Source organism: Aquarana catesbeiana, linkage group LG04 (genome assembly GCF_042186555.1).
Source record: "Aquarana catesbeiana isolate 2022-GZ linkage group LG04, ASM4218655v1, whole genome shotgun sequence".
In the NCBI taxonomy this organism is placed as follows: domain Eukaryota; kingdom Metazoa; phylum Chordata; class Amphibia; order Anura; family Ranidae; genus Aquarana; species Aquarana catesbeiana.
The window spans coordinates 657088201-657100314 of NC_133327.1; the positions used below are offsets into that span (position 1 = coordinate 657088201).

The following is a 12114-nucleotide window of genomic DNA, read 5'->3' on the forward strand; positions in this document are numbered from 1 at the left end:
AATCAGCTGTCAAAAGCAGCGTACTAACGATCAGAAAATCGGCAGATCGTTCATCGGACGAAGTTTAACTTCAGATTTTCTGACCGTGTGTACAGACTAAGACTGGGATGCCATTAAAGTGCCACAGCTTCGTTCCAGCCCGCCCCCAGCCGCCGAAGGCGGCCGATTGGACACCGGGCTTCCCGATCGCACGGGAGGCCCGGTAAGAGCGGCGGGAGGCGGCGGGAGGGGGAGATGTCCCCTCCCGCTCTTCTGGTATAACAGCCAAGCGGCTTTTAGCCGCATCGGTTGTTATACTCGGATAGCCGATCGCCCGCTCTAAACAACGGTACCGGCATGATGCCTGCAGCTGCAGGCATTATCCCGGTATAACCCCGGAAAGCGGAGTACGCAGATGTGCGTACGGTCGGTGGGAAGGGGTTAATTATTTATTTTATTTATTTCATTTTTTTTTTTTGTTTTTGTTTTTTTTTGTGTTGATCATGTGACCAGCAACAGAGGAATAGAAGCTCCACCTACTTATGTTTCCCTGCAGACAGGCTGGGAGAGAGCTGGGTCATGTGACAGCTGTATATGGATTAAGAAAAAAGGTACTTGTAGATGTTTTTGCTTTTTTATTAGAATAATGACATAGTGTCATCATCCACATACAGAAATAGAAGGGATAATATAAATTAAAAAGTGTGTGTTTAGTATCACTTTAAATTCACAGACTGCTGGAAGTACATTATCTACTGCATTTATCAGCATATAACACGCCGTAAAACACGCACCTTCATTTTAGGAGGGAAGTTTCAGGAAAAAAACTTAAATTTTAAATAAAGAACTTTGAAGCAAAATAAGGGTCAGTGTCCATCTGCAGCCTCACCATTGCCATCAATGCAGCCTGATCAATGCCCATCTGCAGCCTCACCATTGCCATCAATGCAGCCTGATCAATGCCCATCTGCAGCCTCACCATTGCCATCAATGCAGCCTGATCAATGCCCATCTGCAGCCTCACCATTGCCCATCTGCAGCCTCACAATTGCCCATCATTGCAGCTTGATCAATGCCCATATGCAGCCTCACCATTGCCATAAATGCAGCCTGATCAGTGCCCATCTGCAGCCTCACCTCAGATTACTGCTGCCTCGGAGGGCACAGGGAGGGGGGCCGGACGAGAGCCGTCAGATTACATACAGCGAGAATCTCCTGTTTACTCGGCAGCCTCTTTAATGCAAAGTCCCTCCTCCTGGACCGGCTTCTATGATAGACAGAACACTGGTCCAATGCCGGCCCAGGAGACGGGACTTCCTATTACAGAGGCCACTGAATAAACAGGAGATTCTCACTGTATGTAATCTGACGGCGCTCGTCCCGCCCCCCTCCCGTTCCCTCCTAGGCAGCCCAAATTGCAGGATCGGCGTATAACACGCACACACTATTTGCACCCGATTTTTAGGGTGAAAAAGTGCGTGTTATACGCCAATAAATACAGTATATCAGTGATCGTTAACTTGTGATCTGCCTGACTTTTTTCTGCTCATCGGCTCTCCTTAGGGCACTTTCACACTAGTTCACTTCAAAACTGCCAGTAAAACACCTATGCGTTAATGGAGCGCTTTTGCAGTGCGGTCTATAAAGGACATGTGACTCAAAAACTGCACCAAAAATGATTAGTGGGGATGTTTTTGAGGCCCTTTTGATGCTGTATCCATTCATTTCAATGGGAAGGTGTGTTTTTGGTGTGTTTTTTTTAGCTCCCCAAATCTGCTCTAAAGATGCTGCAAGCAGGATTTTTGACACCCTAGGCGAAACCTCATTTTGCCACCCCCCTTGGCTCCACCCCATTTGCCCCGCCCATTCTATACCCCACCTTTTTAATGAAGCACCCATCAAATCCAGCCCACCAGCCCCTTCAATGCAGCCTCACCAGTGCCCATCAATGAATGTTTGCTTGCTTCTATTTATTCGGGAGTCGGGACACAGACCCAGTCCTCTGACACTATGTGCGAACGGATTGAGGGCTGCCTGCAGATGCTGAGACGTATGCCGCGTACACACGGTCGGACTTTATGGCAGACTTTGTCCGGCGGACGGGATTTCGTCGCACAATTCGATCGTGTGTGGGCTCCAGCGGACTTTGTTTTCTCAAAAGTTGGACGGACTTAGATTTGAAACATGTTTCAAATCTATCCGACGGACTCGAGTCCGGTCGTCTGTATGCTAGTTTGACGGACAAAAAGCCACGCTAGGGCAGCTATTGGCTACTGGCTATGAACTTCCTTGTTTTAGTCCGGTCGTACGTCATCACGTACGAATTAGACGGACTTTGGTGGATTGTGTGTAGGCAAGTCTGTTCATTCAGAAAGTCCGTCGAAAAGTCCGCCGGGCAAAGTCTGCCAAAAAGTCCGACCGCGTGTACGCGGCATTAGTTGCTTGCTGCAGAGAGAATAGAGTAGAAACGCCAGTGGCTTCCTAGTTTGCCTAGTGGTAGCACCGGCCCTGGGGGCAACTATGGGGGATGATGTCTCTGGAGATGGCTGATGGTTTTCAGGGGCAATGTGGTAGAAAAGGGGCACTGTGTGGGGAGCTGGGGGTAACTGTTGGGGATTGGGTCTCCAGAGGGAAATGAGGGTCTTTCCAGGAGGCTGGGGGTTTTCCAGGTGCAATGTGGGAGACTGGAGGGTACGGTAGAGGCTGAGGGACACTGTTGGGGGCACTGTGGGAGGTTGACAGGCACTATGTGGGGAGCTGGGGGTAACTGTTGGGGATTGGGTCTCCAGAGGGGAATGGAGGGTCTTTCCAGGAAGCTGGGGGTTTTCCAGGAGCAATGTGGGAGACTGGAGGGCGCAGTAGAGGCTGAGGGACACTACATGGGGCACTATGGGGGAGGGGGGTCTGGAGGTTTTGCAGCAAGCTAGGGGGTACTTCTGGAAAATGTGGAGGTTGAGGGGCAGTTTATTCATAGTGAGACTCTACTTCAGATTAGCAAAGCCGAAATCCCAGGTGCTGGTACGGGAAACTTTGAAGTAGACCACCCTAAAGAAACGTAACTGTCACAGACTGCTGGAACTGTTTTCCTTGCCAGCTAGCTATGGCCTGCGATGGGACGTTGGGTCTTGCACTTCCGCAGCAACTGGAAAGCCGCAGGTTGCCTAAGCTTGCAACAGAAGGACCATAAGCCCTTCTAGGTTTCATACATGTGTTCAAGGCTTATACCTAAGCAACCGTTACCACTGCCCTTTCATGGTTAAACATTGGATTCCTGCCCAGAACTTATTTTTGGCTCTGCTGGATGGTGTCACAAGCAGTAAAGCCAGACTAGAATTTCTTTTTAAACCACAGACGTAGCAGATGGCCTCTGATTTAAAGATCACAAAGGAAGAGGTGCCAGCTCGTACTCTAACCTGGGTGTGATGCCATCCACTCTACTAAACTGCTTAGAGAGCGAAATGGGAAAACGTTACTGAGAAGTCACAGGAATTTTAGTAAGATTTGACTGCGACACACAGAGCGGTAGGAGATGAAAACCTTCATTTTGTACACATCTGGAAATGTAATTCCTCCGTAAACCTTGGATTTTGGATTTGTGAGAGGGTTCCACCATAAAGTGATATTAAACCTCCAGTTTTTTTTTTAGCACTTTCAACAGCTGATCACTTTCTGAATATGCAGTTTCTTTATCTTTTAATCCTTCCTTATGTTCCTATTTAAAGCTGAATTCCAGGAATTCAGCTCCTTTGTAAAAAAGTGAAGGCACACATAGGGGTGGATTTACTAAAGGCAAAAAGGCTGTACACTTTGCAAAGTGCAGTTGCTCCACAGCTTAGTAAATGAGCAGAAGCTCTGCTGACTTCCATCATCCAATCATGTGCAAGCAAAAATTATGTTTCTTCTTTTATTTTCCTTGCACGTGATTGGGTATTCTTTGCAAAGCAAAGCTTTACCTCATTTACTAAGCTCTGGAGCAACTGCACTTTGCAAAGTGCACAGTCTATTTGCCTTTCATAAACCCCTATGAGTTAACCACTTGCCGACCGTGCTATAGCCGAGCGACGGTTACAGCGTGGCTGGCCAGTTCTAGGACGGGTCATCCCCCAAACTGTTCCCACAAAGTGGGGAGCATGAAATTGTCCAAAATGTCTTGGTATGCTGACGCCTTAAGAGTTTCCATCACTGGAACTAAGGGGCCAAGACCAACCTATGAAAAACAACCCCACATCATAATCCCCCCTCCACCAAATGATTTGGACCAGTGCACAAAGCAAGGTCCATAAAGACATGGATGAGTGAGTTTGGGGTGGAGGAACTTGACTGGCCTGCACAGAGTCCTGACCTCAAACCGATAAAACACCTTTGCGGAGACTGCGAGCCAGGCCTTCTCATCCAACATCAGTGCCTGACCTCACAAATGCGCTTCTGGAAGAATGGTCAAACATTCCCATAGACACACTCCTAAACCTTGTGGACAGCCTTCCCAGAGGAGTTGAAGCTGTTATAGCTGCAAAAGGTGGGCCAACTCAATATTGAACCCTACGGACTAAGACGCCATGTGCGTGTAAAGGCAGGCGTCCCAATACTTTTGACAATATAGTATATGTGAACCAAGTCTAAGGAGAAAATGAGAACACTGTATATTGTATAAAAAGATATACTTTATTGAAAAGCATTTTCATTATTATACACCTTTAAAATAAACCCGGAGATTTCCTTGAAGCCTGGCCGTACGTTGTGGCAGGTCTCATTTGCATGGCAGTTGTTTACGTTTTCCTGTGACTTTTCTGTATGATTGTTGGCTATGCCGAGGCTCATCAGTCTATAAATAGTTCCCCTTCCAACTTCATTTCCAGCCTGCTTGTCATTGTTTATTTACTGCTTGTTAAATCTCACGCTGTTTTCCTTTACATTAGTAAATCATAAAAATGGCCATTAAAGTGCATTCTGTTCTGCTGCGTGCCCGCCAACATGTGATCAGCGAGGCTTGATAATTGCCAGGACATGCAGTGCTAATTCTTGACCTTGCTGGTGAATGCTGTGTGTGCTGTCTATGTACAGAGGCTGTATACACTGTGCCGGGTCAGGGGAGCCATCACCGAACTCTACGTCCTGCAAGGGGCGCACACATCACCAACCTGCCTGGACAAAGGATCTATTCTATTTTTCCTATTTTTGTTATATTTGTTTTACTGCAAATAGAAATACTTTGTGCCCAGCACTTTCCCGTACCAGGAATCTCTCTTACAGTGCCTTGCAAAAGTATTCACCCCCTTGGCTTTTTACCTATTTTGTTACATTACAGCCTTTACTTCAATTTTTTTTAATCTGAATTATATGTGATGGATCAGAACACAATAGTCTAATTTAGTGAAGTAAAATTAGAAAAATATATACATAAAACTATTTTTCAGAAATAAAAAACTGATAATTGACATGTGCGTATGTATTCACCCCCTTTGTTATGAAGTCTATAAAAAGCTCTGGTGCAACCAATTACCTTCAGAAGTCACACAATTAGTGAAATGATGTCCACCTGTGTGCAATCTAAGTGTCACATGATCTGTCATTACATAGACACACCTTTATGAAAGGCCCCAGAGGCTGCAACACCTAAGCAAGAGGCACCACTAACCAAACACTGCCATGAAGACCAAGGAACTCTCCAAACAAGTAAGGGACAATGTTGTTGAGAAGTACAAGTCAGGGTTCGGTTATAAAAAATATCCAAATCTTTGATGATCCCTAGGAGCTCCATCAAATCTATCATAACCAAATGGAAAGAACATGGCACAACAGCAAACCTGCCAAGAGACAACCACACACCAAAACTCACGGACCGGGCAAGGAGGGCATTAATCAGAGGGGCAGCACAGAGACCTACGGTAACCCTGGAGGAGCTGCAGAGTTCCACAGCAGAGACTGGAGTATCTGTACATAGGATGACAATAAGCCGTACGCTCCATAGAGTTGGGCTTTATGGCAGAGTGGCCAGAAGAAAGCCATTACTTTCAGAAAAAAACAAAATGGCACATTTTGCATTTGCGAAAAGGCATGTGGGAGACTCCCAAAATGTATGGAGGAAGGTGATCTGGTCTGATGAGACTAAAATTGAACTTTTTGGCCATCAAAGAAAACGCTATGTCTGCTGCAAACCCAACACATCACATCACCCAAAGAACACCATCCCCACTGTGAAACATGGTGGTGGCAGCATCATGCTGTGGGGATGTTTTTCAGCGGTTGGGACTGGGAAACTGGTCAGAGTTGAGGGAAAGATGGGTGGTGCTGAATACAGGGATATTCTTGAGCAAAACCTGTACCACTCTGTGTGTGATTTGAGGCTAGGACGGAGGTTCACCTTCCAGCAGGACAATGACCCCAAACACACTGCTAAAGCAACACTTGAGTGATTTAAGGGGAAACATGTAAATGTGTTGGAATAGCCTTAGCAAAGCTCAGACCTCAATCCAATAGAAAATCTGTGGTCAGACTTAAAGATTGCAGTTCACAAGCGCAAACCATCCAACTTGAAGGAGCTGGAGCAGTCTTGCCGGGAGGAATGGGCAAAAATCCCAGTGGTAAGATGTGGCAAGATCATAGAGACTTATCCAAAGCGACTTGGAGCTGTGATAGCCGCAAAAGGGGGCTCTACAAAGTATTGACTTTAGGGGGGGTGAATAGTTATGCACATTGACATTTTCTGTTATTTTGTCCTATTTGTTTGCTTCACAAAAAAAAAAAAAAAAACATCATCAAAGTTGTGGGCATGTTCTGTAAATTAAATGATGCAAATCCTCAAACAATCCATGTTAATTCCAGGTTGTAAGGCAACAAAACATGAAAAATGCCAAGGGGGTGAATACTTTTGCAAGGCACTGTATGTTATTTCATATCGACGTGGAGCTTACAGAGTAACCCCAAAAGTCCCCACTGTCAGTTGGAGGCAGAAATGTTCGTTACGAATCGAAATTTGGACTACATTCTCGTTATTCTGAGATTTGGATGTATCCAAATCCCTGAATCACGATAGAAAGGAATTTGAATGAATCCCAAATAAATTATAATGAAAACAATTAATTCTTTTTATATTCATTCGGATGATAGAATGGGATAGTTTGGGCCTTTTGTAATGTTAACCACTTAAGGACCAGGCCTATTTCTCAAACAAGTTTACAAGTTAAAATCGGGGTTTTTTTTGTACGAAAATTACTTAGAATCCCCAAACATTATATATATTTTTTCAGACACCCTAGAGAATAAAATGGCGGTCGTTGTAATACTTTATGTTACACCGTATTTGCGCAGCGGTCTTACAAACGCAATTTTTTGGGAAAAAAATACACATTTTTAAATAAAAAAATAAGAACACAGTACAGTTAGCCTAGTATTTTTTTATATTGTGAAAGATAATGTTACGCTGAGTAAATTGATGCCCAACATGTCACGCTTCAAAATTGCGCCCGCTCGTGGAAAGGCGACAAACTTTGAAACTTAAAAAATCTCCATAGGCGATGTTTAAAAATGTCTACAGGTTACCAGTTTAGGGTTACAGAGGGGGTAAAGCGCCCCAGTTTGAAGGGGGTCTTAAGCTAGCCGTACACGGTAAAAAAATTACAGTTACTTTTTAAAGCATTCTTTTGATTTTCCAATACTTAATGGAGACATATAACAGGAACATATCCAAACCCATGGCTCCCACTCCAGACTTGCTACTTTCAACCTACACGGACAACCCAGGTGCTGGCTACCACAGTGAAAAGTAAATATAATCCGCACTCCAAAATGTAGCTCTTCTTTCTATATTTAATTTGTCAAAAGATGAAAACTGCATACATTAATATCTCCACCCGAAACCATCTTCCTTGATGTGTTTCAGCAGTGATGAAACGCGTCAAGAAGGGTGGTTTCGGGTGGAGATATTAATATATGCAGTTTTCATCTTTTGACAAATTAAATAACCACTTGAAAACCAGGCTTTTTTGGCACTCTTTGTTTACAAGTTTAAATCAGTATTTATTACTAGAAAATTACTTATAATCCCCAAACATTATACTTTTTTTTTTTAATCAGAGACCCTAGGGAATAAAATGCAGATTGTTGCAATTTTTTATGTCACTCTGTATTTGCACAGCGGTTTTTCAAACACATTTTTTTGGGAAAAAATACATTTTAATGATTTAAAAAAAAAAAAAAAACACAATATAAACGCCAATTTTATCATATAAATACCTAACACGCCACGCTTTAAAATTGTGCATGCTCGTGGAATGGCGACAAACTAGGGTACATAAAAATTTCCATAGGTGATATTTTAAATGGCTTTACAGGTTACCTGTTTAGAGTTACAGAGGAAGTCTAGCACTAGAATTATTGCTCTCACTCCAACGATCGCGGCGATACCTCACATGTGTGGTTTGAACACTGTTTACATATGTGAGCGCGACTTACGTATGCGTTCGCTTCTGCGTGCGAGCACGGCAGGACGGGGCACTTTAAAAAAAAAATCTTATTTATTTTACTTTTAATTTTTTATTTTTGCACTGTCCCTTTAAAAAAAAATGGGATCACTTCTATTCCTATTACAAGGAATGTAAACATCCCTTGTAATGGAAAAAAAGCATGACAGGACCTCTTTAATGTGAGATCTGGTGTCAAAAAGACCTCAGATCTCATATTTACACTTAAATGCAAAAAAAAAGAAATGTCCCTTTACAGCCATTGGGTGGAAGAGACGTTTGACGTCTCTGCTGTCATCCAACATCATTCCCTCACTTGACACAGTGCCTCAGAGGGGAAGGATTGGATCTTGTCTACGCTGCTACCAACGGCTCTGGTAACCGACAGAGACGACTGGAATGCAGTGGGGGGGGGCACCTCTCCCACTGCCAATTAAAAGTGATCTTGTGGCGAATCCACAGCGGAGACCACTTTTATCTTAAAGCGGAATCAACATCTTCTGAAATAACTTTCGAAAATACGAATCGATTGGGAACAACGCATATACGAAACTAATTCTGAAAACGAATATGACAAAATGAAATAATTAAAGAGTAACTCCACTTTTGTTGAGAGAAGAACATTCCCCTCTGAGTGATCGATGTACTTTACAAGGATTATAACAAACTTTGTTGCAGAATCCTACCTTTTGTTATTCTGAAGAAATCCCTCCTGTGTGTTTGTCTGTGTCCATGTGGGAAAGTGAGTCTAATGGGAGTGGTTTCCTAATTATCAATGAGCTGCTGCACCTGCAGGGCTCTAATGAGGAAAGCTGCCTGGCCAGCATCCCTTTAGGCTGGGTTTACACTATTGCGAATTGGATGCGGGTTTCCCCCGCATTGGCCGCCAATTACCACTTGCCGACCGAATCACGTAGGAGTATAAAGGCAGAGTGGCTCTCCTGCGTTTGGATTAAGTATCTAATATGTGATCCAGTACTTCCAGGTAGGGGGCACGAGCGAAGCTATGCTGTGATTAGTCACAGCACAAACCGGTCGGCGGTTGCTGACCAATGATTGACCGCCAGCACCCGCTGATCGGTGAAGAGGGTGACATGACCGGACCTGTGAGTGTAAACAAGAGAGCTCCGTCCTGTCAGCTGGAATGTGGCGGTTTTTGTTACCCTGTAAAGCAGAGAATAACAACCGGCACCTTCCTAAGTAAAAAGTGAATGAACCAAGCACTGTTAAGCCTCGTACACACAATCGGATTTTCCGCCGGGAAATGTTTGATGTCAGGCTGTTGGCGGAAAATCCGACCGTTTGTACGCTCCATCAGACAATTGTTTGTCGGATTTTCCGCGGACAAATGGATGGCAGGCTTAAAAATTTTCTGCGGACAAATGTCTGTTGTCAGATTTTCCGATCCTGTGTACACAAGTCCATCGGACAAAAGTCCAAAGTACAAACACGCATGCTCGGAAGCAGAAGCGGTCGGTCTTGTAAACTAGCGTTCGTAATGGAGAATTAACATTCGTGACGTAGTAAATTATGAAATCTCGAAATGCAGCGCACAATTCTCTTCTTCTTTAATGGGATAATAATGAAGCTGCTTTGCTGGTGATACTGATGGAGTTATCGCAAACAAATTTTCAAAGGCTTTTTTTTTTTCTAGTGATATCAAGAATAATATTATTATGATTTTTATTTTTTTATTTTTTGGGCAAGTTACCACAACACCATTATCCCGTAGTTTTTAAGATCAAAGATACAACTATGTTGGTGTCCCTTGTCAATGTTACATTGTATTTTTTTAAATGTAACTGTCTACTCCCAAACTGTCATTTGAAGTAAAACACATAGCCAAGTATTATTCTACACAATTTTTTATTGTGCATTAAAAAAGAAAACAAATAAAATTAGACATGCTATCTGCCAATAGAACTTAACTAAAAAGTGCATTCTATGCATCCAAAAATATAGAAAATATACAAAATCAAAATTGAACCAAAAAATAAAATAAAAGTCTCATGCATGTGTCCTGCTTCTTAATATATGGGGGGTTAACAATGCCAAGAGTTGGTGAAAGCAGAGGTCCGTCATCTGGAGATAATTCCGAAAATCATCCGGATTATTCTCTTGGAGCTCCCGCAGCAAAGGCATATGACATAATTGGTCACGATTAATAAAGCAACCAATTTTTGGTCCAAGAAATCCTCCTCCTCCTGTTCCCGGACTGGACTTGGGTCAAAGCAATAACTCCAAGGCCAATAATAAATAACAGGTTATCTCCTCCGATTCCACAACATGTCTGATTGACGAACGGCCGTTCAGAAACAAACTTAAAAGCACGAAATAAAAAGTGCAAATCAACATTCACCAAACTTCTACTAACACGAAATTAGCAGAAGGAGCCCAAAGGGTGGCGCCTGACAATTGAACTTCCTCTTTATTAGCTCGTAGTACGTCACTACGTTTGGGTTGTTGGCCGACAATTCCTTGCCGTTTGTATGCAAGACAAGTTCCTGGCCAACTACCTTCGGACAAAAGTCAGAGATTTTGTCTGCAGGAAATTCCGATCGTATGTATGAGGCTTTAGGCACACATCGCCCCTGATGTTAACCCCTTTTCAGCCAGTGTCATTAGTACAGTGACAGTGCATATTTTTAGCACTGATCACTGTATATGTCTGCTGGCACCTGCCAGTCAGGATGGAGCTCTACATATGTAAACAAGGCAGAGCTCCGTTCTGACAGCAGGGATGCGATGGATATCATTCCCTGCTTTGCAGGAAAGGAAAAATCTATCAGTTCCCTTAGTAAAAGCAGCACACATAAACACTGGCTAGGCACATAGCCCATCGATCACTCTAAATGTTTAACCCCTTCCCAGCCGGTGTCATTCGTACAGTGACAGTGCATATTTTTAGCACTGATCACTGTATTAGTGTAACTGGTTCCTAGAAAGTGTCAGGTAGTGTCAGTTTGCTTGCCATACTATCAGTCTTGCTGACCATTACTAATTTAATTAGACGCGATAACTTTTGCGCAAACCAATAAATATACACTTATTGGGATATATTTACCAAAAATATGAAGCAGAATACATATTGGTCTAAATTTATGAAGAAATTAGATGTTTTAAATTGTTTTATTGGATATGTTTTATAGCAGAAAGTAAAAATATTGCTTTTTTCCGCCCCAAATTTTCCTCTTTTCTCATACCTTTTTCTGTACCCCAGATGTCCCCCCCCCCCCCATCTTCAGGGACTCCAATGCCTATGGGTGAGGTACCTGCCCACACTTGTACATTCTGATCATATCTCTTAAGGGATTTGTTGTTTCTGGCTGCAATCCAAGTATAGAGCACACTTTAGGAAAACAGCAGCATGTTCTATGGCAAAGTGAACCATATCTTGGCATCTACAAGGTCAAACAGCGGACTCTCAGCTGCTCTACATATCATGACAAAGTGGGGCTTCTCTAAGAACTGTTTGTAAGCAGACTCCTATGTAGTCAGTATTCCTGATCTTCATAGGGGTTTAGTCACACACATTTGCAAATATACGATCACCGGCCACTTTCTTCCCCATTCTGATGCGGTGCTGCCGTGTGATTGGCTGATTAGCAATTTGTGTTACCAAGCAATTCAACAGGTGTACCTAATAAAGTGGCCAGGTGAGTGTATGGGGTTAATT

At 43.2% G+C, this 12114-nt stretch overlaps 1 protein-coding gene across 2 annotated transcripts in view; it reads left to right on the forward strand.

Annotated features, from left to right (window-relative positions):
- The window catches only part of RHOQ (ras homolog family member Q), a 71928-nt gene that overhangs the window by 33008 nt on the left and 26806 nt on the right, over positions 1–12114 (forward strand). The window lies entirely within an intron of this gene.